Raw genomic sequence first — 25,510 nt, 5'->3', positions numbered from 1 at the left:
TCCACCTCAGATTCACTGGACAAGGTCAGTCCCGACATATGGAGTAGCTGATATTAGGTTTGTGATTACTGTAGCGCCTCAGAATGATATTTGGCCGCCTCATGGAGGTACATAGCCTATAAATGCTGTTGCTGTGGTTGTAAGCAAGAGAACAATGCCAGTATCTCAGGTTTCTAAATATGTGAATGAGCCATAATATAAGCCTCGGCCGACATGTAGGAAGAGGCAGATGAAGAATGTTGAAGTACCGTTAGTGTGAAAAAAGTGGATAATTCAGCTGTAGTTCACATCTCGGTTAATACAGGCGACTGAAGAGAAAGAAATTGAGGTATCTGGTGTGTAATGTATGGCCAGATATAACCATGTGATGATCTGAAGGATCAAGCAGGTGCCAAGAAGTCAGCCCAAGTTTCATCATACAGAGATATGAGATGGAGTGGGGAGGTCAATGAGTGAATAATTAATGATTTTTATTAGTGGATTTGTTTTACGTATTATGGTCATTAGTGTTCTTATAGTTGAAATATAACAATGGTTTTTCTTATCATTAGTCGTGGTTATAATCCATGTGGGAATAATGACATATGCTTTGTTCTTATTAAGTGTTCTTTTGGTTATGGAATTTGTAGGTTTTTCTTCTAAACCTCCTATTTATGGGGTCTTAGGGTTAATTATTAGTGGTACTGTGGGTTGTGTTATTGTACTAAATTATGGTGGGGCTTTTATGGGATTAATAGTCTTGTTGATTTACTTGTGGGGGATGATGGTTGTTTTTGGCTATACTGCGGCGATGGCTATTGAGGAATATCTAGAGGAGTGAGGATCAAGCATTGAGGTTTTAGGAACTTTATTATTGGGTTTAGCAATAGAGTTGGTGTTAATTTGATGAATAGCTGAGTATAATGGGCTGGTGGTTGTAGTTAATTTTAATAGTATGGGAAGTTGAGTAATTTTTGAGGGTGAGGGGCCAGGGTTGGTTCGCGAGGATTCTGTGGGTGCGGGTGCTTTCTATAATTATGGGTGTTGATTGGTGGTGGTTGCTGGTTGAACATTGTTGGCTGGGGTTGATATTATAATTGAAATTACTCAGGGCAACAGATTAAATACTTAAGAGTAAAGGCAAAAATGATGGAATAAAAGAAGAGGAAATAAGATTTAATTCAGCCTTTTTGAGTAGTTACAGTAACGGAGGCTGTGATTTGGGTTTGTGAAATTGTTTTTGGTATGGACTTTTCTAGTCAAATTAGATCTAATAGAAGTGATGCCAGGTTTTGGCTTGTAGATAGGCTTGAGTGAGGGGTTATATGGTGAATTGTGATTAAGTAAAACCCTAATATGTTAGAAAAGTTGAATATTTGTAATGGGTGTTTTATTTTAAGATTATTAGTTATAGAACTCAGTTCTATAGCCAGTAAAAGCCCTAGGATGTTTACGCCTAGGGCTGCAAGTTGTTTGGGGGGATGAAGCAGGGGCAATGCTATTGTTGAGGAGAAACCTAGCAAAGATGCTGTCAACTATAAGTTGTTTAATTGGATTTATTAGGGAAGGATTATTTTCATCAATGTTGATTAGGTTTGGGAAGTGGGGTTGTCCTATTAGGGCAAAGAAAATACTTTGGATACTGTAGACACCTGTTAGGGAAGTGGCAATGAAAGTAATAGAGCGGGCTCAGGCATTGGTATATGACATGTTTGCGGTTTCGATGATGAGATCTTTAGAGTAAAAGCCTGTGAGGAAGGGCATACCCGTAAGTGCTAGGCTGCCAATGATAAGGGAGGAGAAAGTAAGGGGTAAAGTCTTAAATAGTCCTTCTGTTTTTCAGATGTTTTGTTCATCGTTGAGGCTGTGGATGATGGATCCTGAACACATAAATAATATAGCTTTGAAAAAGACGTGGGTGCAGATGTGTTGGAATGCTAGGTGTGGTTGATTCATGCCAACTGTTGTTATTCTAAGGCCTAGTTGACTTGAGGTGGAGAATGCTACAGTTTTTTCAATATCATTTTGTGTTAAAGCACAGATTGCTGTAAATAAAGTGGTAATAGCTCCTAGACATAGTGTAAGGGTTTGGATTAACACATTGTTTTCTATTAAGGGGTGGAAATGAATAAGTAGGAAAACTCCTGCCACAACTAGAGTGCTAGAGTGGAGTAGGGCTGAGACAGGGGCCGGGCCTTCCACGGCGGAAGGAAGTCAGGAGTGGAGGCCAAGTTGGGCTGTTTTTCCTGCTGCTGCTAAGAGAAGGCCAATTAATGGAAGATCGGGGGTAGGATTTAGGATAAATATTTGTTGAGGCTCTCATGTATTGGAGGATGTGAGGAATCATGCTACAGATAAAATGAAGCCAATATCGCCAATGCGATTATGTAGGATCGCTTGCAGGGCTGCTGTATTAGCATCTGCTCAGCCACGTCATCAGCCAGTTAGTAGAAAACACACAATTCCTACACCTTCTCATCCAACAAAAAGTTGAAAAAGGTTGTTGTTGGTAACTAGAATTAATATTGTGGTGAGGAAAATCAATATTTGAAAAACTGATTAATATTAGGATCTGACTTTATATATCATATTGAGAATTCTATAACAGATCAGATGGCAAATAGTGCTACTGGAATAAACATTATGGAGAAGTAGTCTAGTTTGAAGCTTAATGAGAGTTTAAGGGTTTGGATTGTTATTCAGTATCAGTTTGAGATGATGGGTTATTGGTCTGTATATATAAACATTGTTGTGGGAATGAGGCTAATGGTGAAGGTGCATGTGATAGCTATTTTTACGTAATATGGGTACGAGTTCTTCTTGTAAGGGTTGATGAAAGTAATAATAATTGGTAAGGTTAAGGAGATTAAGGTTGTTATGGTAATACGTGATTATTACTTTTATTTGGAGTTGCACCAATATTTTTGGTTCCTAGGAGCAACAGATAGCTCTTATCCTCTGAAAGTTGAGAAAGCCATGTGTTAGGCATGGGGGCATGAGTTAGCAGTTCTTGCACACTTTCTTGGTAAATAAGAAGCAGCAGACTTCTACTATTAGATCCATAATCTAACGTTTTGATTAAACTGTATTTGTAGGGTATAGACTGTATAATAATTTTAGGGTTTAGAGATAATAGGAGAATAGATGAAAGGTGTATAAATATTAATATAGTTTCTCATGTAAAGGAGGGCTTAATGCTGTTAATATAATAAGTAAGTGTTCATCGTTGTGTTGTGACAAGCATGTGAAGGAAATAAAGGGCTGTAATTAATATATTACGTCCTATAAGCATAATGGTAATATTTGATCAGGAGAGTGAAGCCACTATTACGAGGAGTTCTCCTATTAGATTAAGGGAGGGGGGTAAGGCAGGGTTAGTAAGATTTGCTATAAGCCATCAAAAGGCTATTAGTGGAAATAATGTTTGAAGCCCTCAAGAGAGTAATATGATTCAGCTGTGGATTCGCTCATTTTGAATTTGCTAAGTTTGAATTTGCTAAGCAGAAAAGTAAGGACGAAGTAAGTCCGTGGGCAATTATGAGGATAATTGCATGGTAAAGCTTCAGGGGATTTGAATAAGGATAGCCTTAAAGCAAGTGCCATATGGCTTACGGAGGAATATGCAATAAGTGACTTTAGCTCAGTTTGTCATAGACAGATAGAGCTTGTCATAACTATACCTCATAAGGATAACATGAGGAAGGGATAGACTATATATTCTGTCAGGGGGCTGAGGATAAGGGTTAAGTCGTATTATGCCGTAGCCGCCTAGTTTTAGGAGTCCTGCTACAAGTACTATTGAACCGGCAATAGGGGTTCACTACATGGGCTTTAGGAAGTCATAGGTGAAGTCCGTATAGGGGTATTTTTACCATAAAAGCCATTATACACACCATATAAAGTTGTTGGATCAGGAAATTAATAGTTCTTGGGTATTAAATGTTATTATGCTCAGTGAGCCTAGGATATTTTGGGTGTAAGTAAGTATAATAAGTAGGGGGAGAGATCCTACTAGTGTATAAAGTAAGAAATACGTGCTTGCATTGAGTCATTCTGGTTGCCCCAGCGGGTAATAATAATTAAGGTGGGGATAAGTGTAGTTTCAAAGAGAATATAAAATATAATTAGTTCTGTGGCTGTAAATGCTGTAATTAGAAAAACCTGTAGGGAGATCAATATGGAAATATAGAGCTTTTTCCATGGGAGTGATTCACTGGAGAGGTGATATTGGCTTGCTATAATTATAAGAGGTAATGGCCAGGCTGTTAAGATTAGAAGGGGTGATGTTAGGGGATCAGAGGAGAAAGTTGATGAGAAGTTGAATAGATTGTCATTGAATTGATTAAAGAATAATAGGGCAATAAAGCTGATAATTAGGCTGTGAGTGGTTATACGGATTCAGAGTATAGGATTTTCAGAGAGTCATGTTATTGGAAGCAGTATAATTGTTGGAATGATAACTTTTAGCACTGAAGTAAATTTAGGTTATGCACATAGTCTAAGCCATACGTGTTGGAAATTGAAACTAGTAAGGCAAGGCCCACTGCGGCTTCGCAGGCAGCAAATACTAGTAGGGTGATGGGTACTATGGTTGCTGGGTAAAATGTATATTTCAAGTTATAAGGGTATTTATGATGAATAATGATAATATTATTCCTTCTAGGCATAGTAGGGATGATATTAGGTGGTATCGATAGATTAACACCCCCAGAAGTGATATGGTATATGCGAATATAATATTTATGTAAATAGAGGGCATTTGGTAAACATGTTCTATCCTAACTAATGAGTCAAAATCATTTATTTTGGCTTGAACTACTTACCAATTCAGTTCAGTCTAATCCTTTTTGAGTTCATTCATAAGTTAACCCTGGGATTCAAATGATAACTAGCATAAGGGATGTACTAATTATTAGTGTCAGGTTGTTTGAAGGCTCATGGTAAGGGTAGCAGTAGGGCGATTTCTAAGTCAAGTAGGAGGAATGTGATGGCTACTAGAAATGATTTTATGGAGAAGGGAATGCGGGCGGAGGATAACGGGTCAAATCTGCATTCGTACGGGCTGGATTTTTCTGTATAAATATTAAGTTGTGGGAGCCAGAATGTAATAGCTATAAGTGACAGAGCTAGTAGGGTGTTGATTACTAGGGCTAATGTTAGGTTAATTACTCTTTTTCAGATACTATCGAAACTAATTGATTGGAAGTCAATGGTACTGTTTATACTAAAAGAGTAAGACCCTCATCAGTAGATAGAAATGTACAAGAATAGTCATACTACATCTACAAAGTATCAATATCAGGCGGTGGCTTCAAACCCAAAATGATGGCTAGATGTAAAGTGATATTTTAATTGGTGGAGAAGGCAGATAGTAAGGGATGTTGATCCAATAATGACGTGAAGTCCATAAAAGCCTGTAGCTATAAAAAATGTTGAGCCATAAATTCCATCAGAAATAGCAAAGGGAGCCTCGAAATATTCTGAGACTTGTAGGAGGGTGAAGCAAATGCCTAAGATAATTGTGAAAAGTAGTGCTTGAATTACTTGTTTTAGATTATTTTCTATTAGGCTGTGATGGGCTCAAGTAATTGAAATGTGTTCAGGAGGGGTACTTCCGGGGGTCGAGGGGAGAAATGCCTGTTTGAGGTCAGTGTCCTCCTAATTCTGGAGTTGGGGCTAGACTAGAATAGTAGAATGCTCAAAAGAATGCAGCAAAGAAAAATGCTTCTGAGATAACAAATAGGACTATTCCATATCGGAGGCCTTTTTGAACAGTTGTATGATGGCCTTGAAATGTACTTTCTCGGATAATGTCACATCACCATTGATATATAGTCAGTGTATTGGTTTGTAGGCCTAGGGTTAAAAGAGTAATAGAGTTAAAGTGAAATCATATAGCTAGGCCGGATGTTATTAGAGCGCCCCTGTTAACGGTCAAGGGCTGGGTTTGACTAAATGATAGGCGTGTGTTTGGTGGGTCATTATGTATTGTCATATAAATAAAGGCTTACTAAAAGCATAAAGACATAAGCTTGGATAAGGGCCACAGCAAATTCAAGCGTGGTTAATAGAATTAGAATAATAAAGGTGATTGAAGCTGTGGGAAGGTTAGTAGTTGATAATACTAGTGTGGCTCCTCCAATTAAGTACATGAGTAAGTGACTGGCTGTAATGTTGTCTGTTAGACATACAGCTAGTGCTATTGGTTGAATAAATAGACTAATGGTTTCAATGAATACTGGTATAGGAATAAGTGGTATGTGTGTGCCTTGTGGTAGGAAGTGAGCTAAAGAGTTTTTAGTTTTAAAGTGGAAGCCCGTGATTACTGTGCCTGCTCATAAGAGGATTGCTATAGCTAGATTTATTCATGGTTGGGTAGTTGGTGTAAATGAGTCTGGTAGGTGTCCAAGGAGATTGGGTAAGGCAATAAAGAGAATTAGAGGTATCAGTATAAGGGATCAGGCTTGTCCTTTAATGTTACGTATAATTATTTGTTTTAGGATAAGTTGAACTAGTCATTGTCGAATAGAAATTAATTGGTTATTGATTAGATAGTTGGAGGTTAGAAGGAGTGTGGAGGGGAACAAGATGATTAGTGCTGCTGTGGGTAACCCTAGGATTGTTGGGGCGATAAATGAGGTGAACAGATTTTTATTCATTTTAGTTCTCAAGGGTTGTTATGTTTTTGTACTTTATTTTTGGTGAAGGGGGTGTATGGTAGATGAAATTTGATATTTTTAATTGAATAATGGAAAATAAAGTTACGATTATTGATACAATAATAGGTCATGTGGAAGTATCTAGCTGAGGTATTCACTCTAGAGAGGTATGATTTCTCTCGGTCTTTAACTTAAAAGGTTAACACTGGGGTAACTTTACAGTGATATTACGGTGTGGATACAGATCAAGTTTCAAAAGTGTTTAATGGAACTAATTCTTGAACAATAGGTATAAAACTGTGATCAGATCCACAGATTTCTGAGCATTGTCCATAGTAGAGGCCTGGTTGTGTAGTGGTTAAGGGAAATTGGTTTAAGCGTCTAGGGACTGCATCTGTTTTTAAACCTAATGAGGGAATAGTTCATGAGTGCAGGACATCTTCAGATGAGGTTAACATGCGGATGGGAATTTCTATTGGGAGGATTGTTCGGTTATCGACTTCAAGGAGTCTACATTCTTCTGGTTTTAGGTCTGCTGTTGGAAGCATATAAGAATCGAAGCTTAACTCTTCATAATCTGTATACTAGTAGCTTCAATACCATTGACGTCCGATTGTTTTAACAGTGAGAGAAGGCTTATTGACTTCATCTGTTATATATAACATACATAGGGATGGGAGGGCAATTAAGATTAAGATGATAGCAGGCAAGATAATTCAGACAGTCTCTATTTCTTGGGCATCTATGGTGCTATTGTTGGTCAGTTTTGTTGTGAGTATTAGAGAAATAATGTATAGAACCAGGGAACTAATTAGGAAAACAATTACAAGAGTGTGGTCACGGAAGGTAAGTAGTTCTTCTATAATAAGAGATGAAGCATCTTCAAGACCTAATTGAACTGGATGGGCCATTAAGATACATAGGGCTTAACCTATAACTTAGCTTTGACAAATTTATGAAATAATTTCACTAATATCTTATTGAGAAGGTCATAGAGGTTATGGGATTGGCTTGAAACCAGTCTCTAGGGGGTTCGATTCCCTCCTTTTTCACTTAGGTCTTCACGTAGGTTGGTCCTTCGAATGTGTGATGGGTTGGTGGACAGCCATATAGTCATTCTAAGTTGGTAGATGGTTGCTCAACTGTTAGAATTTTCATTTTGAAGTGAAGTCTTCTCAGACCATGAAAATTGTTAGTATTACTGCTGTTAGGGAAATAAATGAGCCTACGGATGAAATAATATTTCATGCAGTGTATGTGTTGGGATAACTGGAGTAACGTCGAGGCACACCAGATAGGCTGGGGAAATGCTGCGGGAAAAAAGTTAAATTCACACTTACAAGTATAATAGCAAAGTGAGTTTTAGCATAGATTTGATTGAGTATAACCTGAAAATAGAGGGAATCAGTGAACAAAGCCTGTCATAATGGCAAATACAGCTCGTTTTGATAAGACATAATGGAAAGGGGCTACAACATAATATGTATCATGTAGTACAATAACCAGTGAGTAATTGGCTGGTACAATGCCGGTTAGGCCTCCTGTTGCAAAAAGGAAAATAAATCCCAGGGCTCAGAGCATTGCGGGGGATCATTTGATACTACTGCCGTGAAGTGTAGCTAGCCAGCTAAAGACTTTGACGCCAGCAGGAATAGCAATAATTATAGTAGCAGAGGTGAAATATGCTTATGTATCTACATCTATTCCTACTGTAAATATGTGGTGGGCCCATACAATAAACCCTAAGAAGCCAATTGATATTATGGCTCATACTATGTCCATATACCCAAATGGTTCTTTTTTTCCAGAATAATATGTTACGATATGGGAAATTATCCAAAGCCTGGTAAGATGAGAGAGACTTCGGGGTGACCAAAGAATCAGAATAAATGCTGATATAATATAGGATCACCTCCACCAGCTGGGTTGAAAAAAGTAGTATTAAGATTGCGGTCAGTTAACAATATAGTAATGCCGGCAGCTAGGACTGGGAGAGAAAGGAGTAGAAGAACTGCTGTAATTAAGACTGATCAGATGAAGAGGGGTGTGTGATATGGGGACATGGCTGGGGGTTTATATTATAATTGTGGTAATAAAGTTGATAGCCCCTAAAATAGAAGAAACACCTGCCAAATGGAGTGAAAAGATGGTTAAATCTACAGAGGCTCCCGCATGTGTTAGATTTCCTGCTAAGGGATGGGCGGGTAGACTGTTCAGCTGGTTCCAGCGCCTGCCTCTACTATAGCGGATGCAAGTAATAGTAGGAAAGAGGGTGAGCGAAGTCAGAAACTCCTATTATTTATGCAGGGAAATGCTATATGGTGGGGGGCAATTATCAGAGGAACTAATCAGTTGCCGAAGCCTCCAATTATAATTGGCATTACTATAAAGAAAATTATGACAAATGCATGAGCTGTAACGATGACGTTATAAATTTGATCATCTCCTAAAAGAGTACCTGGTTGGCCCAGTTCAGCTCGAATAAGGAGGCTTAAAGCTGTACCCACTATCCCTGCTCATGCGCTGAATAGTAGATAGAATGTCCCGATATCTTATGGTTGTTTGAGAACAGTCAACAGTTGGTAAACATAAGCGAAGTGAGAAAAAGGTAAAATGGCTGAGTAAGCATTAGACTGTAAATCTAAAGACAGAGGTCAGACCTCTTTTTACCAGCCCTGAGGTGATTTTCATGTTGAATTGCAAATTCAAAGAAGCAGCTTCAATCCTGCCGGGGCTTCTCCCACCTTTCTTCCCCCAATGTCAGGAGAAGTAGATTGAAGCCAGTTGATTAGGGTGTTTAGCTGTTAATTAAATGGTTGTGGGTTTAAGTCCCATCAATCTAGTAAGGGCTTAGCTTAATTAAAGTGATTGATTTGTGTTTAGTTGATGCAGAGTAGAATTTTGCAGTCCTTAGGTTTTTGCAGAAATTAAGTATAACTTACTTGCTAAGAGCTTCGAAGGCTCTTGGTCTTACTTAACCTACATTTCTAGATTATAAATAGTGTCAGTGGAGATATTGGTAGGAGGAAGGTAGAGAAGATGATGAGTCAGGGGAGGGATAATATGGGTTTTGTGTTTTCGAACTGTCATTTTCTTTTTATATTATTGGATGTGGGGAATATTGTCACTGAAGTGGAGTAAATTAAACATATATAAAAATATAGGTTGATTAAAGTTATGATGGCTATGATGGTTGGGATAGTAAGACTGTTATTTTTTGTAAACTCTTGGATAATAATTCATTTAGGTAGGAATCCTGTTAACGGGGGTAAACCTCCTAGGGGTAATAAAATTGATAGGATTATAGATATTAATCATGTTAATTTGTTTCAGATGTGAGATAGTGATAAAGTTGTGGTGCTTGAATTCAGGTTGAGTACTTGGAATGCAGTAATTGTTGGGATGAAATAGATAATTAGGGTAAAAATGGTAATATTTGGGTTATACATTAGTACTGCTATTATTCAGTCTATATGAGTGATTGAGGAGTAGGCGAAAATTTTACATAGTTGAGTTTGGTTGAGTCCTCCTCAACTGCCCACTAAAATAGATAAATAGGGGAATATTCGTATTTATTGACGGAAAAATTTGATTGAATTGAGTTGAAATAGGGGCTAGTTTTTGTCACGTGAGGAGAAGTGTGCCAGATGTTAGAGAAGTTCCTTGGGTTACTTCTGGAACTCAGAAGTGAAAGGGGGTTATTCCTAATCTTATTACTAAGGCTATTATTATTATTAGGGATGAAAAGTGATTAATAGTATTTATTGTTGTTCACTGTCCAGATAACAGATTATTGGAGAGAATACCGATTATGAGGACTATAGATACGGTTGCCTGTATAAGGAAATATTTAGTGGCTGCTTCTGTGGAGCAGGGATTTATTTTTTAATTAAGATTGGGATGAGGGCTAGTATATTTATTTCTAAGCCTGTTCAGATGAAAAATCAGTGTGAGGCTAGCATTGTGATAAGGGTACCTGTAGAAGTAGTAAAGTAGATGATAAGCTGAGCTAATAGGTGAATTAGTACGGGAAGGATGTAACCAACATTTTTGGGGTATGGGCCTGATAGCTTATTTAGCTGACCTTACTTTAGGACGTGGTGTGATAGGTAGCACGGAGAATTTTGGATTCTCAGGGATGGGTTCAATTCCTATAATCCTAGAAATATGAGGATTTTAACGTCTGTTGTTTACTCTGTCAAAGTAATTCTTTTGTCAGACATATTTCTTACGTTTGGGGTGGGATGCTAGAGATTATAATGGGTATTGAGATATACACAGAATGCTAGTGTACGTGGTAGCAAGTTTTTTCATAGGAGATGTATAAGTTAATCATAGCGGAATTGGGGATAGGCTGTTCAAATTCATAAAAATAGGGAGGTTAAGAGGAGGGTCTTGGTAATGAAATATGTAGTATAGAGTTCTGGTGAATACATAGAGTGTAATTGTTCCTAGGAAAATTGTAGTAGTTAGGGAATTTATTATTATAATATTCATGTATTCTGCTCTAAAGAAGAGGGCAAATGGACCTGTGGCATATTCGATATTGAAACCTGAGACTAACTCTGATTCTCCTTCTGTTAGGTCAAAAGGGGCTCGGTTAGTTTCTGCTAATGTAGAAATAAATATTAGGGCTAGGGGTCATGATGCTGGGAGTAGCCAGAGGGATTCTTGTGTTGTGATAAGTATATATAAATTGAATGAGCTGCTGTTGGGGGAAGTCAGGGACCCTGAATGGAGGGACCGGCTGAACCCACGGTAGAAGAACGTGGATTGTGAAGATTTCATGGACATTTCTTAGTTCCCCAAATTAATACTTTTATCATTTCTTATGCCTGTCTTTACTGCAGTCTCTGAACATAAATTGTGAAGATTTCATGGACACTTATCACTTCCCCAGTCAATACCCTTGTGATTTCCTATGCCTGTCTTTACTTTAATCTCTTAATCCCGTCATCTTCGTAAACTGAGGAGGATCTATGTCACCTCAGGACCCTGTGATGATTGCGTTAACTGCACAAATTGTTTGTAGAGCATGTGTGTTCGAACAATATGAAATATGGGCACCTTGAAAAAAGAACAGGATAACAGCAATGTTCAGGGAACAAGAGAGATAACCTTAAACTGTGACCACTGGTGAGCCGGGTGGAACAGAGCCAAATTTCTCCTCTTTCAAAAGCAAATGGGAGAAATATCACTGAATTCTTTTTCTCAGCAAGGAACATCCCTGAGAAAGAGAATGCATCCCTGAGGGTAGGCCTCTAAAATGGCCGCTTTGGGGGCGGCCATCTTTTATGGTCACAGCTGTAGGGATGAAATAAGCCCCAGTCTCCCGTAGCGCTCCCAGTCTTATTAGGATGAGGAAATTCCTGCCTAATAAATTTTGGTCAGGCTGGTTGTCTGCTCTCAAACCCTGTCTCCTGATAAGATGTTATCAATGACAATGCATGCCCAAAACTTCATTAGTAATTTTAATTTCACCCCGATCCTGTGGTCCTGTGCTCTTGCCCTGCCTCCATTTGCCTTGTGATATTCTATGACCTTGTGAAGCACGTGGTCTCTGTGACCCACACCCTATTCGTACACTCCCTCCCCTTTTGAAAATCACTAATAAAAACTTGCTGGTTTTGTGGCTCAGGGGGCATCACGGAACCTGCCAACATGTGATGTCTCCCCCAGACACCCAGCTTTAAAATTTCTCTCTTTTGTACTCTGTCCCTTTATTTCTCAGACCGGCCAACACTTAGGGAAAATAGAAAAGAACCTACGTGAAATATCGGGTGTGAATTTCGCCCGATATCTGGCTGAATTTCCCCCAATAAGCTGCTTATCAGTAGAACTGATAATAGGCTGATGGCTAGGGTAACTTCATATGAAATTAGGTGATGGCTTGTAATGTGCCGATTAGTCGTAGTTTGAATGGTTTGCTCATCCTGATCGTAAAATAAAGTAGATGGCTATTTTGAGGGGTTGGCTAAGGTGTAATTATCTGGGTCACTCAGGAGGTCAGGTGGAGATAGTACTAGCATTGTTAAAAGGAGGAGGAGAAAAATTAAACCTAGGATATCTTTGATTGTATAGGAAGGGTGAAAGGTGATTTTATCGAAGTGCCCCCTCTCCACTTCATGCACTCACTGCATGCCGTCTAATGCTTCAGGGTATTAGCCACAGGGCCTTTCTCACTTTCTCTTTGGGTCCCAGACCCCATGAATCCTCCCAGGAGATCCCATTCCCAGAGCCTCCCTCCCAGGCATCCCCCAACTCCTGGGCTCCCCACACTCCAAGATCCTTGCTCACAGTCACCCATAATCCCAGGGCTGTCATTCACAAGGGATGAGGGGCCTCAGCCTCCATGCCCCCAAAATCGCAGGGTTCCTTTTGGGGCTGTCACCTGACCCCAGTGTCCATTAGGCCCTGGTGGTGCTGCCTCTCCCAGCTGCCCCAACTCAACTGTATTCTCCCCACGCTCCCCACATGGGTGCTGCAGAATAAGTGAAGGGCACAGATGGTCTGGAGGGTCCTGAAGATCAGGGATGCAGCCTCTGCTTCCAAGACACCTTCAGCCACCTCCTACTTCACTCAGGGACAATGTGACAGACACAGAAAGTCCAGCCTATAAGGGGAGACCCTGGTCTCTTTCCCTTGGAGGTAAGAAGGGAAGGGCTCATTCAGAGTATGGTCCGGAGCAGAGACTCCTGGCCACAGAGGAGCTCCAGCTCAAAGATGTCACAGGAAAAGTGGGGTGCAGTGAGGGGGGTAAAGGGGATTGGAAAGTAGGGCCCTGGAGCTGTCCCTCTCCTTGACACCTGGCTCACCCTGGATCCCTGGAGATCCTGAATCTCCTGGCTTCCCCTGCAAAGAGATAGAGGTCAAAAACCTATTTGCCCCATCAGAAAATCCTGGTATTCCCCACATCTCATTCTTTTATGTCTCCCCAATCAAAACTTTCATCCCTCACTTGAAATACTTGTCCATTCACCCCCTTCCCAGTGACCATCTCTCCAGGGGGACCCAGGTTCCCAATGCCTCCTGGGGTGCTTTGTGGGCCCTGAAGGAGGAGCAGAAATAGGGCTCATTGCTTAGGGAGGTGGGCCCATTTCTGGGGCAGAGGCCAGGATAAGTGCTCCAAGGTCACTACAGTGAGACACTGAAGGCCTCCCAGGGGAAGGGGCTTCTCTTGGCCCCTGAGACAAGACTAGAGTTTATGTCCTGGGGAAAGGGAGGCAGAGGACCAGACACATTAATCAGGAAGACCCTAGGGACAGAGGTGGGCTGAGTCGGGAGAATGGGGGCAGGGGCTGGGGTCCTCGCTGGGGTGAGGAAGGAGCTGGCTCACCCAGGCTCCCTGGGAGCATGGAGAGAGAGGACACTCATGCCACACACACCCTCTCTCTGGGGGGCCCATGGAGGCCTTCACCCCCGATGTTCCCTATGGGGGAAACTGAGTGGGAGGAGCTGCTCCTCAGTTGTCCCCAAAGTCAGGTGGTTGAGGGAGAGCTGGGGCTCAGTGGGCAGGGGTCAGGTGGAGCCCTGCAGAGACCACTCACCTTAGCTCCAGACTTCCCAGTGGCACCTCGGGGACCCTGCTGACCCTGGGGACCCTAGAGAGGGGAGTGTTGTTGTCAGAAAAACCCAAACCCATTTGGACCTTGAGCCCCCCATTTCTCTCCCTTGCACTTACCATGAGGCCCCATTCTCCTCGAGGCCCTGACTTCCTTGACAGGCCCTGGTGGGAATGGAGTGGACATCCCCCAGGGCGTGACTCCCCATAGAGCCCCTCCACACCCCTCCAGCCTTTCCCTCCACACCTTCTCCCTACTCCCAGCTTCACCAGGCTCCATTCTCTCCACTGACTCCAGGAAAGCCAGGAAATCCCAGGATCCCCTGGTGAGGAAGGAGAAATGGGGAAATTGAGAAGTTATGAGAGGTCAGGCTCGGGAAGGGGCAGAGGGGGCCAGCAGAGGCCATGCAGGCAGCGATGTGGAGACCTGGATCCTGCCAAAAACAAGGTGGCCTGGGACAAACCCCTGCTGCTCTCGGCCTCTCTCTCATCTGTAGATTGGGGGCCGCTAAACACTCTTGAGGGCCCCCCACTGCTCTGCTAGTCTGTGCTCCCTGGAATAGAAGTCAGGGAAGTGAAAAGGAGGAGGGGCACACACCCGGTGTCACCCTGAGTTCCTGGCATCCGGGGTAGCCAGGCAGACCAGGAACACCCAGCTTGCCTTGTGGAGGGACAGGGAGCAATTAGGAGTGAGAGGAGGCCCAGGTGCTACTCCCTGGAGACCCCGACCCTCACATGTGAGGGCCATGCCCCATCCCGCAATGTACCCACACACCCCAGCTCCTAGCCCCTTCTCTCCTGCCCCATGGCCACTTTTGCAGTCTCTCCTTCCAGAGGGCGAATTTTCCCCAACTCTAGTACTGGGATCCCTCTTCCCTGTGCCTGTAGCCCTGTCAAGTTCTCAGGGTCACTGTGATCCAGCTGCAGCCCACTGCCGACCTCAGTACCATCTGTCCCAGCACCCACTCCTGCTCCATCCACCAAGACCAGTCACCCTGCAGGCCCCCTACCCTTTGCCCACGTGGCACAACACCCCAACTCCCCAACCTGTCCCCTTCCTCCTGATGCTCCAGGGCTCCTCCTGCCCAGGATGCTGTGGAGCAAGGGTTGAAAGCAGCAATTCTGCAGCCAGACTGCCCTGACTCAGCCTCTGGCCTGCCCATCGCTGCTGGTGTGATGGCCAAGCCTTCCTGTGCCTCTGGAGAGTCTCATCTGCAAAACAGGACCATCCACGCCCACCTTACAGGATGGAGAGGACACCTTAGCACAGTGCCTGCACATGGCGAGGGTTGGGGGGAGTCAGCCCTGGAGACCACAGGTCTCACTGCTGTTGGACACTCCCTTTTTGAAGCTGCTGCTACTCTGAGTCTGGGCATGTTCACTTTGCCTGGGACCTGCAGCCACTCTGTGCTTCATCTCCAATCAACTCTTCACAACAGCGGCTTTTCCTTGACTTTTCCTATACGCTCCTCAACCCATCAGCAGCCAGAAGGTGCCGTTTATAGAGAGAGGAGCATAATTAATGCATGGCCATCTTCAATTGACTGGCTGATGTCAGCTGCGGGCACCCCCCATGCCCGCCCTGACCAGGTGCCCACATCCATAGAGGGTCCAGGCACAGACCTCTCTTCCGGTCGTCATCTTGCCTGAGAGCCCAGGATCTCTAGTCAGTTCATTGTGTTCCTTTTACTCCTTGGGACCATCCTCTCCTCTGGAACCAGGGCTCCAGCCTCACCATGAGTGAGAGATTGGGAGAGGTGAGTGTGGAGGCCTGGGGATGAGGTCTGGGCCCAGAGGAGAAAGGGGCACCAGTGAGGCCGAGTGGGGCTGGTGGATCCCAGGAGCTGTTGCAGGAGAGGGAGCCTGTCGGGTATAGAGAGTGTGGTGATCCAGGGCCAGCACAATGCAGATCATGGGTTTGCTGTCCTGCAGGGACCAGGCCCCCCAAGGATGCACAGCACTGGAATTGAGGAGCCCGGGGCCTCTGGGGAATGAACTGGTGCTTGGGGACTCCAGAGTAGAGAATCATTAGGACAAGGAGTTGGGGCCAGTGTGGGGTCTTTACTCAGCCTGACACCTTTCACATCTATGTCACCTTTGAACCTTAGAAAGCCACCCCCTGAGAAAGGTGGAGGTGAGATGACCCCACCGATGACAGAGGGCCGGGAGCTGTAATGGAGGATTCTGAGAACACGGGTGGAAGGGTGGGCTCAGGAGCTGGAGGGCAGCCAGGGGCAGGCTGAAGAGCAGCGATGGCAGGAGTGAGGTGCTGGGAAATTCTGCTCACCTTTGCATCTTATGGCCCTTCAGAACCCAAATTCCATCTGCACCCTGAAATTAGAGGATGACAGAGTGGCCAGGGGATGGAGGTGGGTTGGAAGGAGCGAGCCTCTGAGACCCCATCTCACTTACTTCAACACAGTCCTTTATCCCCAGCCTGGTGGTCAGTTACCTTGACACCTGGAGGTCCTGGGTATCCTAGAGGGCCCTGAGGTCCAGATGGACCCTGGAAGAAAAAGGCATTTGTTAAGGGTCCCAGGGTGTCACTGAGGGGGGCTTGGGGTGGGAGAAATAAACGTCACTGTGCTGGAGTCTGGGTAGGGCTCCAGGGCACAGGAGTTTCACACCACGTGGACCCTGGCTTACTCCTCCAGCATTTACTGAGCGCCTCCTGTGTGCTAGTGGGTCCTCAGTGCTGAGGCTGACCCATGGTCTGCAGTGACCGTGCTGTGCCCAGCAGGGACGGCTCCTCCCTGGCCTCCCACTGCCTGGGTCGGGTCCTGGGGCTCCCCAGGCATGAACCGTCCTGGGATCCCCCCCCAGCCCAGTTATCCACCATACTGGGGGTGGAGGTGGGCAGCAGTGCAGATGGGATCAGGGTCCCTGTGCTCTGCCCAAGGTTAGTGGGAGGGACTAGGGTGGCCATAGTTGCTAATCAGGGATTCCGAGAGGAGAGCCTGGGCAGTGTCAGATGGTGACAGCCTGGGACAGCTTCTTGTGCGCAGGGTGACAGCAGCTCCTGGGGAATGCTAGGTAGGGAAGGGTGGGGGCTGGCTCATCCTCTGTCCCAGCCTGGGGCGGGGGGACTGCAGCCCCTGTCTGTCCCCTGGTGCTGACTCCCTGAGAGAGTCCCTCCGCATCTGCAGCCCCTGTAACTGATCCCCAGTAGGGGCCCAGCTGGCCTGGCTCCTGAGCCTCTGGTGTAGCTGTTGCCAGGGATGCCATGTCTGTCCTTGGGGCCAACAGAACCAGGCCCAGAAGTGTCCCCACCCCACATCCCCCCAGAGCAGGTGTGCCCCTGCACAGCCCAGCCCAGCCTGTCGAGAATGAGTCCCAGCGAACAGGGGCCTCTCATCCTCATCTGCTGAGCCTTGGGGAGCCTGGGCTGGGACGGGTGTTGGGGTCCTTAGGCCTGTGGGCAGCAGACACCAGGTCCCCAGTGACCAGACTGTGGCCAGGTTGTCTGAGTGCTCACTGCAGCCTGGGCCAAGAGTGGCCCTGTCCCACTGCCATACTCACCAGACCCTGTAAGTATGGTGGGGGGAACCCGGATAGTGCGCCTTGTCCAAGGTCCCAGGAAGGGGAGGCGGTTGATGTCCATGAAGGAGCATAGAACATCCTCACTCTGGCCACCAGGATGGGAGCAGGGAAGCCCCTGTGTCCACAGTGCACGGCCAGGCACATGGTACTCCCTGCCCTTCCACCTGCCCCGTCATCCAGGATTGGCCAGGGGCCTGCCCAGTGCTACTCCCCTCCCTCAAGTCCCCGACACCTGCACTGTCCTCACTGACCTGTGAGCCTGTGCCCATTCTCCACTGTGTCCCCAGCCATGGCCATGAGAGGGACATCTGAACCACGGCAACCATTGGTGAATTTTTGTCAGCCGGGCAGCAGCTGTACCCCCAGGCCAGCTCCCAGTCGCCCACCCTGCCCTTGGGGTGCTCCCGATGGGTGTCCAGCCCTGCCTGGGCCAACTCCATGCAGTGGGGTTTTCCTGTTCCCTGGCCATCTGTGGCCACAGCAGAGGGCACCTGCGACTTTAAACTGGGGACCCACCTTGGGGATCCCCTCTGTCTCTTCCCAGGTTCTAGGCACAATGCTGTCCCTCCTGCCTCCTCCTGGCTTCTGGGCCTTGGCACCCACGTCCCCCGACCCTATGCTCCCTGCTGGACCCATCGCTACCCCAGCGCTGCCACCTTCAGCCCAAACACGTTCCTCTGGCTCTGAAACCCTCCCCTGCCAGCACCAGGCCCCATGCTAGGGCCTAGCACCGTCTCCAAGGACGGGGAGCAGCTCCTTCCTTGACTGGTCCCAGGCACAGGAGAACCCAGGTCAGAGACTCCCCAAGGAAGTTGCCTGAGCCCCCACTGCATAGAGGAGGAGTGTGCCCCCTGGGTCTGCCAGGCCTTGACGTGAGTCAAGCTGGACTGCCCTGGGCAGCTGCCCCTCCTGAAGTTGGTGTTTGTCCTCGGCTGAAGTGTTTCCCAAATTCACATCTGCTCAGAGCCTCTGAGTGTGATTTTATGTGAAGATGGTGTCTCCATATCGGGGGATGCGATGGAGCTGCCCCTTTGGCCCGGCAGTACAGCAGCAGCTGCAGCCTGCCCGTGAGAACCCTGACTGCCTTGAGCCTCAGGCCTTGCTCACCAAGGGTCACCACGCGGAAGGACCTGGGGGCTGCTGAGCACCAGGGATGGGCTCCTGGCTCCTCAGGCCCAGTGTCACTGTGGAAGCTTCTTCTGAACGCCCGAGTCCAGGGCTGGATGCAAGAGCTTAGTGTACAATGCAGACATTCAGGAAGCGTCACAAGTGTGGGCCCCATCCGCACTCAGCCCTTCCTGCATCCTACAGACAGTAGGACCCAAGCCTCCATCCTAGCAGCGGCATAAATTCCCAGCCCCTGGGACACCCGCTCTGTGCCCCTGCGGCACTGCCCTGTCCCTCAGCGCCCAGATGTAGGTTCTTAGGCCAAGAGACACGAGAACCACATCAGCCCTCAGCCCTGCCTCCTCTGCCCAGCCATACTCGAGCTGGCCCACTGTCCCACTGTAATTGCAGGCTGCAGCCTCATCTGCTGCTTGGCCCCTGCCTCCCTTCCTCCCACATGTGTGCTTGCAGCTGCAGCCCCGGCTCAGGAGGCAATTGCTTTGCACAGGCCCTGGAACAGCTGGGAGTGAGTGCAACTGCAGGGCCGGGCTGGGCTTCTCTTCCACCCTGGATGGGGTCTTGGCTGGGAGCGTGGTTTCTAAAGGGGTCAGGGCAGGACCCAGCTAGGTAACCTGTAGCCCTGAGCTCAGGGACCTGTCCCCACCCACTGAAGGGCCCTGGGTCATGGGGCCTGTGTCACCACCACAGGTGGGGTTCCCACATTGCTGTAGTTTTCCCTGAAGACCACTGATGGAGAAGGGAGATGAGTGAGGAACATGTCCCAACCGCCTGGCCAGATGGCTCTCACGGGTGCTGTCAAAGGAGAGCGCTGGCCCTGCAGGCTCAGGGAGCAAGCGGCATTTCAACTGCCCTCAAAGAACAGGCAGATGCGGGTGGTGGGAAGATAAGATGGTGCCCCAAGCATGAGGGAAAATTCCTTGTCCAGTCTCACCAGATCAGACGCTCCCAGTGGAGAAGCAAGGACTGAAATTTAAGGTGAGACCAGCTCATGGAAATTTTTTTAAATGACAGGCTAGGGAGTTTGGATTCCATTTTTTTGAGCAGAGGTTGAAAACTGTGGCTTGTATCCTGATCGGCCAGCATGGTGTTTTTGTCTGTGGATGAGTTTCTCTGGGCTGTTGGGGTATGGAATGTGCACCCTTCTATGATTCTGGAGGCCATTGCTGCCTGTGGCTTACCCCTGATTCCTGCCATTAGGTCATCTTTTCATATCTGGGGATGGATTCGTTTAGAAGGTTTTGGGGAAGAATCTGTAGAATTTGGAATTAGAGAAGTGCAAGGGATCAAAAATTGGTCAGGTTTCAGCCAGGAGTGGGTACCCCAGGAAAGGGTGAGAGAGGGTTCTGGAGTGGAAGACACCTCACAGCTGCCAGCAGGTGGCTGCTAGAGTGGAGCTGGGTTTCAGGGTTGGAGCTGGAAATCAGGGAGCTGCCAACAGGGAAGAGGTAATTATCATGGGAGACAATGGAGCCTGGATGGAATGTGCAGGGAAAGGAGGGCAGAGGGCCTGGAACCTTCATGCAAACCCGTGTTACAGACCCAGGAAGAGGAGGTGGTTAGGAAGCAGGAGAGGTGGCTGCCTTGGGGCGCTGGAAAACAACCAGATAAGCAAGTCCCAGGGGAGTTCACTGGGGAGGCTGGGCCCTGTGCCAGCAGCCACGTGTCAGACACAGGGCAGGGGAGCAGCTGAAAGTCTTCTTTGCAGTTCTAAGAAGTGCCCCAAGCCTTTTTTCACAGTGAGAGGCCCTGCACACCCCTTTCTCCCACTGCCAGGCTCCTGCTCAGGAGGAAGCAGAGCCATCTCTTGGCTTCTCAAGAGCCCTGTGGGGGTGAACTTCCCCTTAGGCTGGGACACAGGCCTGGCTTTCCCGTCCACCCTACAGCCCAGCACAGGTGCTGTGTCTGTCCTGCCTGTTATTTCCAATGTACATATTCGTGGATGTTTTCCACCCATTTCCATTTATTTTAAAGGAGTTCCTAATGTGTGAGGCTACTTGACATCGAGGCCATTCTGGAAGTACATGATTGCCATTTGGGACCCCTCTGCACATTGCCTGTGCCTGGGAACATCTGGACTGTATCAAAATGCTGCTCAGTGCGGCTGCCTGGGTGTTTCCCTGTGCAGCTGTTTTCCTGCACTTTGCTTGGCAGAGAGCTGGGTAGAGGAGTCAGAGAAGCCAGGGTTGAAGCTGGTTCTTCTGCTTGCCAGGTGAGACCTTGGACCTCCGTTTCCATATCTATAAAGCTGAGAGAATCTATTTGTGGAAGGATTAGTGATGTTTTTCCAGTAGGTACCTAGTAGGTACTCAACAAATGCTACTGATGATTTCTGGAGGACGCAGGCTACCATCCATATAGCTGCCTGGTGAGGAGGGAGAAGGGGACAGGATGCCAAGCTGAGTCAGCTGTGTTTAGGAGAATGGAGCACTGGGAAGCCAGGTCACTGTCAGGTGTTTGAAAATGTCTCAGGATAGAGAGATCCCCAACGTGGGAGAAAACCCCAAACCAAAAAGACCCAACCAACCAATTGAGAATTAGGTTCAAGACCTGTGTACAAAAGTTTTTAAATGTAGCCAAAGTGGCTATTGGCAGGGTTTTTATCATGCACCCAACTGAAATGGTTTGTTGAGGGAAAATTTTAGTTTCATCACTCCATCCATTCTGGGTGTGGTATAGGATAAAAAGCAAAACCATTCAGGAATAGGAAGATTATGAATTGCCCCCAAATGATGGTCAGAATAGTTTTCTATTATAGAATCTTATTCACTTTAATGTGCTGCTTTTAAGTCTTTTTAGTGGAAAAGATTCATTTCGTGTAAGGTTAGTTGTTGGGGTTTATTTTTAATACACTATCTTAAAAATGTCTTGAGGAGAAGCAGTCATAAGGGTTTCCAGCCAAGCCACTCATCTGACAGCTGGATTCATTTCTGTCAACACAGGGCAGTGCCTTACTGTTGAGCTTTTATGTGCTAAATACACATTAGTTCCGTATTTTTCTTTAGTTCCTTTTGGTGTGGCTGTAGGGAAAAGGATCAACTTTGTGGATTTGTTTGTTTGTTTGTTTGTTTTTGAGATGGAGTCTCGTTCTGTCGCCCAGGCTGCAGTGCAGTGGCACGATCTCGGCTCACCGCAACCTCCACATCCCTGGTTCAAGCAAGTCTCCTGCCTCAGCCTCCCAGTAGCTGGGATTACAGGCGCCTGCCACCACGCCCAGCTAATTTTTTTGTATTTTTAGTAGAGACGGGGTTTCACTATGTTGACCAGGTTGGTCTCGAACTCCCCACCTCAAGTGATCCACCCACCTCAGCCTCCCAAAGTGCTGGGATTACAGGCATGAGCCACCATGCCCGGCCTCAACTTTGTGTTTTAACACAAACATCCTTTCTGTATTAGGACTTCATATTGTTTGTGACTCCTTTGTGAATGACAGGAAACCACTTCCACCTGGGTAAACAGTGGAGGACATTTCTGGGTTCAGATAACTTAAAGGATGAGAAGCAGAACAGGTTTAAGGTCAGTTTGACCAGTGGTTCCACAGTATCACTGAGACCTCAGTTTCTTTGAATTTTGTGATTCTGCTTGCCTCGGTGTTGAGTGTTCATCCTGAGTCTGGCTTCCTGGAGCACGGGCATATGGCTGCAGCAGGTTCAGTCTTACATGCCAAACACTTCCTGTTTCCCATTGTAAAACCCCCTTTCCCACACCCCTCCCCTTAAGTCCCGTTGGCCCAAACTGAGCCCCATGTTCAAAGCTAAACCAATCCCTTTGTCCAGGACTTTGCCAACTTTTCATCAGGTTAAGCCTGGATCATTTGAACCAGTGACTATGGGCAGGGGAGACAAATTGAACCCATCAGGGTCCACACCTGGAGCTGAGGTCAGGTTTGCTCCATACCACCCTCATGCCCCACATTGTAAGGTAACAGCACAGTGGTCAGGGCTGGAAAGGAAGGGGTCAACCGTGGCATCCACTATAGCCTTGAAGCAGGATTCTGGGCAGCTGTCATTGGGAGTTTGCATATATGGGAGGAGTTAGAGATGAAGGGAGTTCTCCCAGGGAAGCCTCCCTGCTGTGATTGTCAGTGTTGGCCCCATGCTCGTGGACAGCATCCAACTGTCAACTTCACGCATGGTCCCTCATTGCCGTCCTAATCTCTGGGGGGGGTCTTCTTTAACACTCCTTGTTAGAGAATATGGATCATTTTTTTTCCTTAGAAACCGTTTTTTTTCATCACTGACAATTGCAAACATACAAAGAAGAAAAGAGAAGCAACAACATTCCCGCACATACTCACAAATGGGTGTTTTAAAAAGTAGTGATTCTGAACCTTTGGGGTCAGGTCACAGATCCTTTGGGAAACCTAAGGAAAGCCATGGGCTGTGTTTCTAGAAAAACATGCATGCAGGTGCCTTCCCGTGTGATTTCAGAAAGCCAAGCTGCAGAGCGCATGTTGTACCCAGTGGGGGACTTGGAGGTGGTTGTCGTTTTTGTTTTCTTGGTAGGCAGTGAGGCAAGTCCAGGAACTGGATTGCATTCACAAAGGAGGAGGGCTGAGGAGGGTACACGTCCAGTTATTATAATGAAGTAATTTTTAATCTGATCACTGACAGTGACTGTTTAACTCTGCCAGGAGTGTTCAGAAGTGGCTCCCTGAGGGTGGTGGTGTGTCCACCTTCTTTCTCAGCACAGGCCTTGGCACAGTTTTTTTTTTAACTTTCTTCTTCCAACAAGCATATATTGAGTTCTTTGTGTTTATGTTCCAGGATTGTGGTGGTCTTGGCCTGCTAAGGTGTTGGACGGTCCCTTCATGTTTCCGGTCACGACTTCTCTGAATCCACTTTAATCGTATTTTGCTTTGAAATCAGGATTTGGATAATGAGCCAGCATTGACCCCTTTTCTCTGTAGCATGAAAGTTCTGAGGTCTTAGTGCCCTGTTGTTTTCCTGGATCCCCGTCTTTGTCTTTGTCTGTCTGTTTGTTTCTCTCTGTCTCTGTGTCTTTCTGTCTGTCTCTCTCTCTCATGCCTCTCAGTTCAAGGCATGTTACCATCTTGGCTCCACACAAAGCCACTTTCTTTCCCCCTCCCTCCCTCTCTTTCTCTCTTCCTCCTTCCTCTGTATCTGTTCCCCTCACCCTTTCTAATGTGTGTCTGTATATGCTCTGTTTGTATTTTTGTAAGATATAATTTCAAGTGACAAAAAGGTAATGCTCAAATCTCATCTGTATCACATAACGGAGGGAAGGTGCCTGCCTGGAATAACATCCTATACCTACACAACTTGGCATGACTTCCTTGACCTGGGTTCATATTAAAAGAAATGACAACAGTTTTCTTAAAAATGACTTTAGCCAGTCAAGCAGGATTCTGTTCTGAAGGACCTTCCTCTAAAGGCAGACCTGAAGTCTGTGGAGTGGCCTGGTAAGAATTTTCTGTGTCTTCAGTACAGACAAATGCACTATCTAGTGGGGAATTTGGTGAGATAAATAGCAAAGTTAAGAATAATGGCACAGAGTAGGAAGGACTGAAGCAGAAGCTGTTAGGCAATGGAATCCATGAATGAATAGGAACCATACCATGAAGGGTGAGCAAGTACTCGAAAGAAGTTAGCATGAGTAGAAGAAAAGGAGAATAAGAGTAAGATGGAGCCAGGGCAGTTCCCATTTATTCTTCTCAGTGAAGGAGTACTGCCAAGGGCATCTGCCTGTTAAGTGTTGCTGTCCTTATGACCTCATAAAGGTTGTTAAATCCTCCTGTGGTAAATAAGGAAGGTGTTCACATGAAGAGGAACAGTGAAATAAGAATCATGGTAAGTGCACTCTTGTCTTTGGAAGCCATTGTGGCCTGAATGATTTCCCAAGTCTGCTTAGGACGACTCTTCTCTAAGTACCAGGCATGTGTCCTTACATCAATACAGACTCCTGTAACAGTGCAAGAGGATTAAAAAAAAATTAAATTAAAGATTACTCAAAAAATGGAAACTTGACAAGAAGTATGTAACATGTTCCTGAAGTATAAGAAGCTTCTAATACTGAGCAAGAAAATGATACATGTCAACTGTAAGGATGCCAAACAAAATGAGTGGTTACCAATGAGTAATTTCACTCTCAGGTACCATTTGACAGTAGTTAGAGACGTTTTTGGTGGTCACAAAAGGGTGCTGCTACTGGTGGACTGGTGTGTAGTGAGTGGAGGCCGGAGATGCTGCCACAATTCTACAATGCACTGGACAGCTCCCTAGTGACAGAATCATCCAGCCCCAACATCAAGAGTGCCAAAGCTGAGAAACACTTACCTACACCAAGACACGTTGGTTCAAAACAAATTGACCTTTCTTTCTAATTCTGACATATTTCAAATCAATTCTTAGCCCTTAAACTATATGCTTCTACTATGAATATCACTAGTCATTATAATTGAAAACATCTTAAATTAAGTACATAAACTTCTATAATTTAAATGTATTATTTTGTTTTGAAAGATTCCACTCCTTATACAAGAAAAGGGATATTTTGAAAGGTTCTCTGAATTGTATTATTGCAGTGTTGCTGATGTAAGTAAGAGGAATAGGCAGAAATGGATATTTTCAGACAATAGTGAAATAATGAAAGTGATGAAATTGCAGAGTCAAATCTGTTACTTTTA

At 45.8% G+C, this 25,510-nt stretch overlaps 1 pseudogene; it reads right to left on the bottom strand.

The window, feature by feature from the left end:
- Nucleotides 1-5,960: 5,960 nt before the first annotated feature.
- On the bottom strand, nucleotides 5,961-6,638 carry LOC112132370 (ATP synthase subunit a-like; annotated as a pseudogene).
- Nucleotides 6,639-25,510: the final 18,872 nt, after the last annotated feature.

This window comes from Pongo abelii, chromosome 11 (genome assembly GCF_028885655.2).
Source record: "Pongo abelii isolate AG06213 chromosome 11, NHGRI_mPonAbe1-v2.0_pri, whole genome shotgun sequence".
In the NCBI taxonomy this organism is placed as follows: domain Eukaryota; kingdom Metazoa; phylum Chordata; class Mammalia; order Primates; family Hominidae; genus Pongo; species Pongo abelii.
The sequence above is the reverse complement of the archived record's forward strand: the minus strand, read 5'-3'. Positions and strand labels throughout refer to the sequence as shown.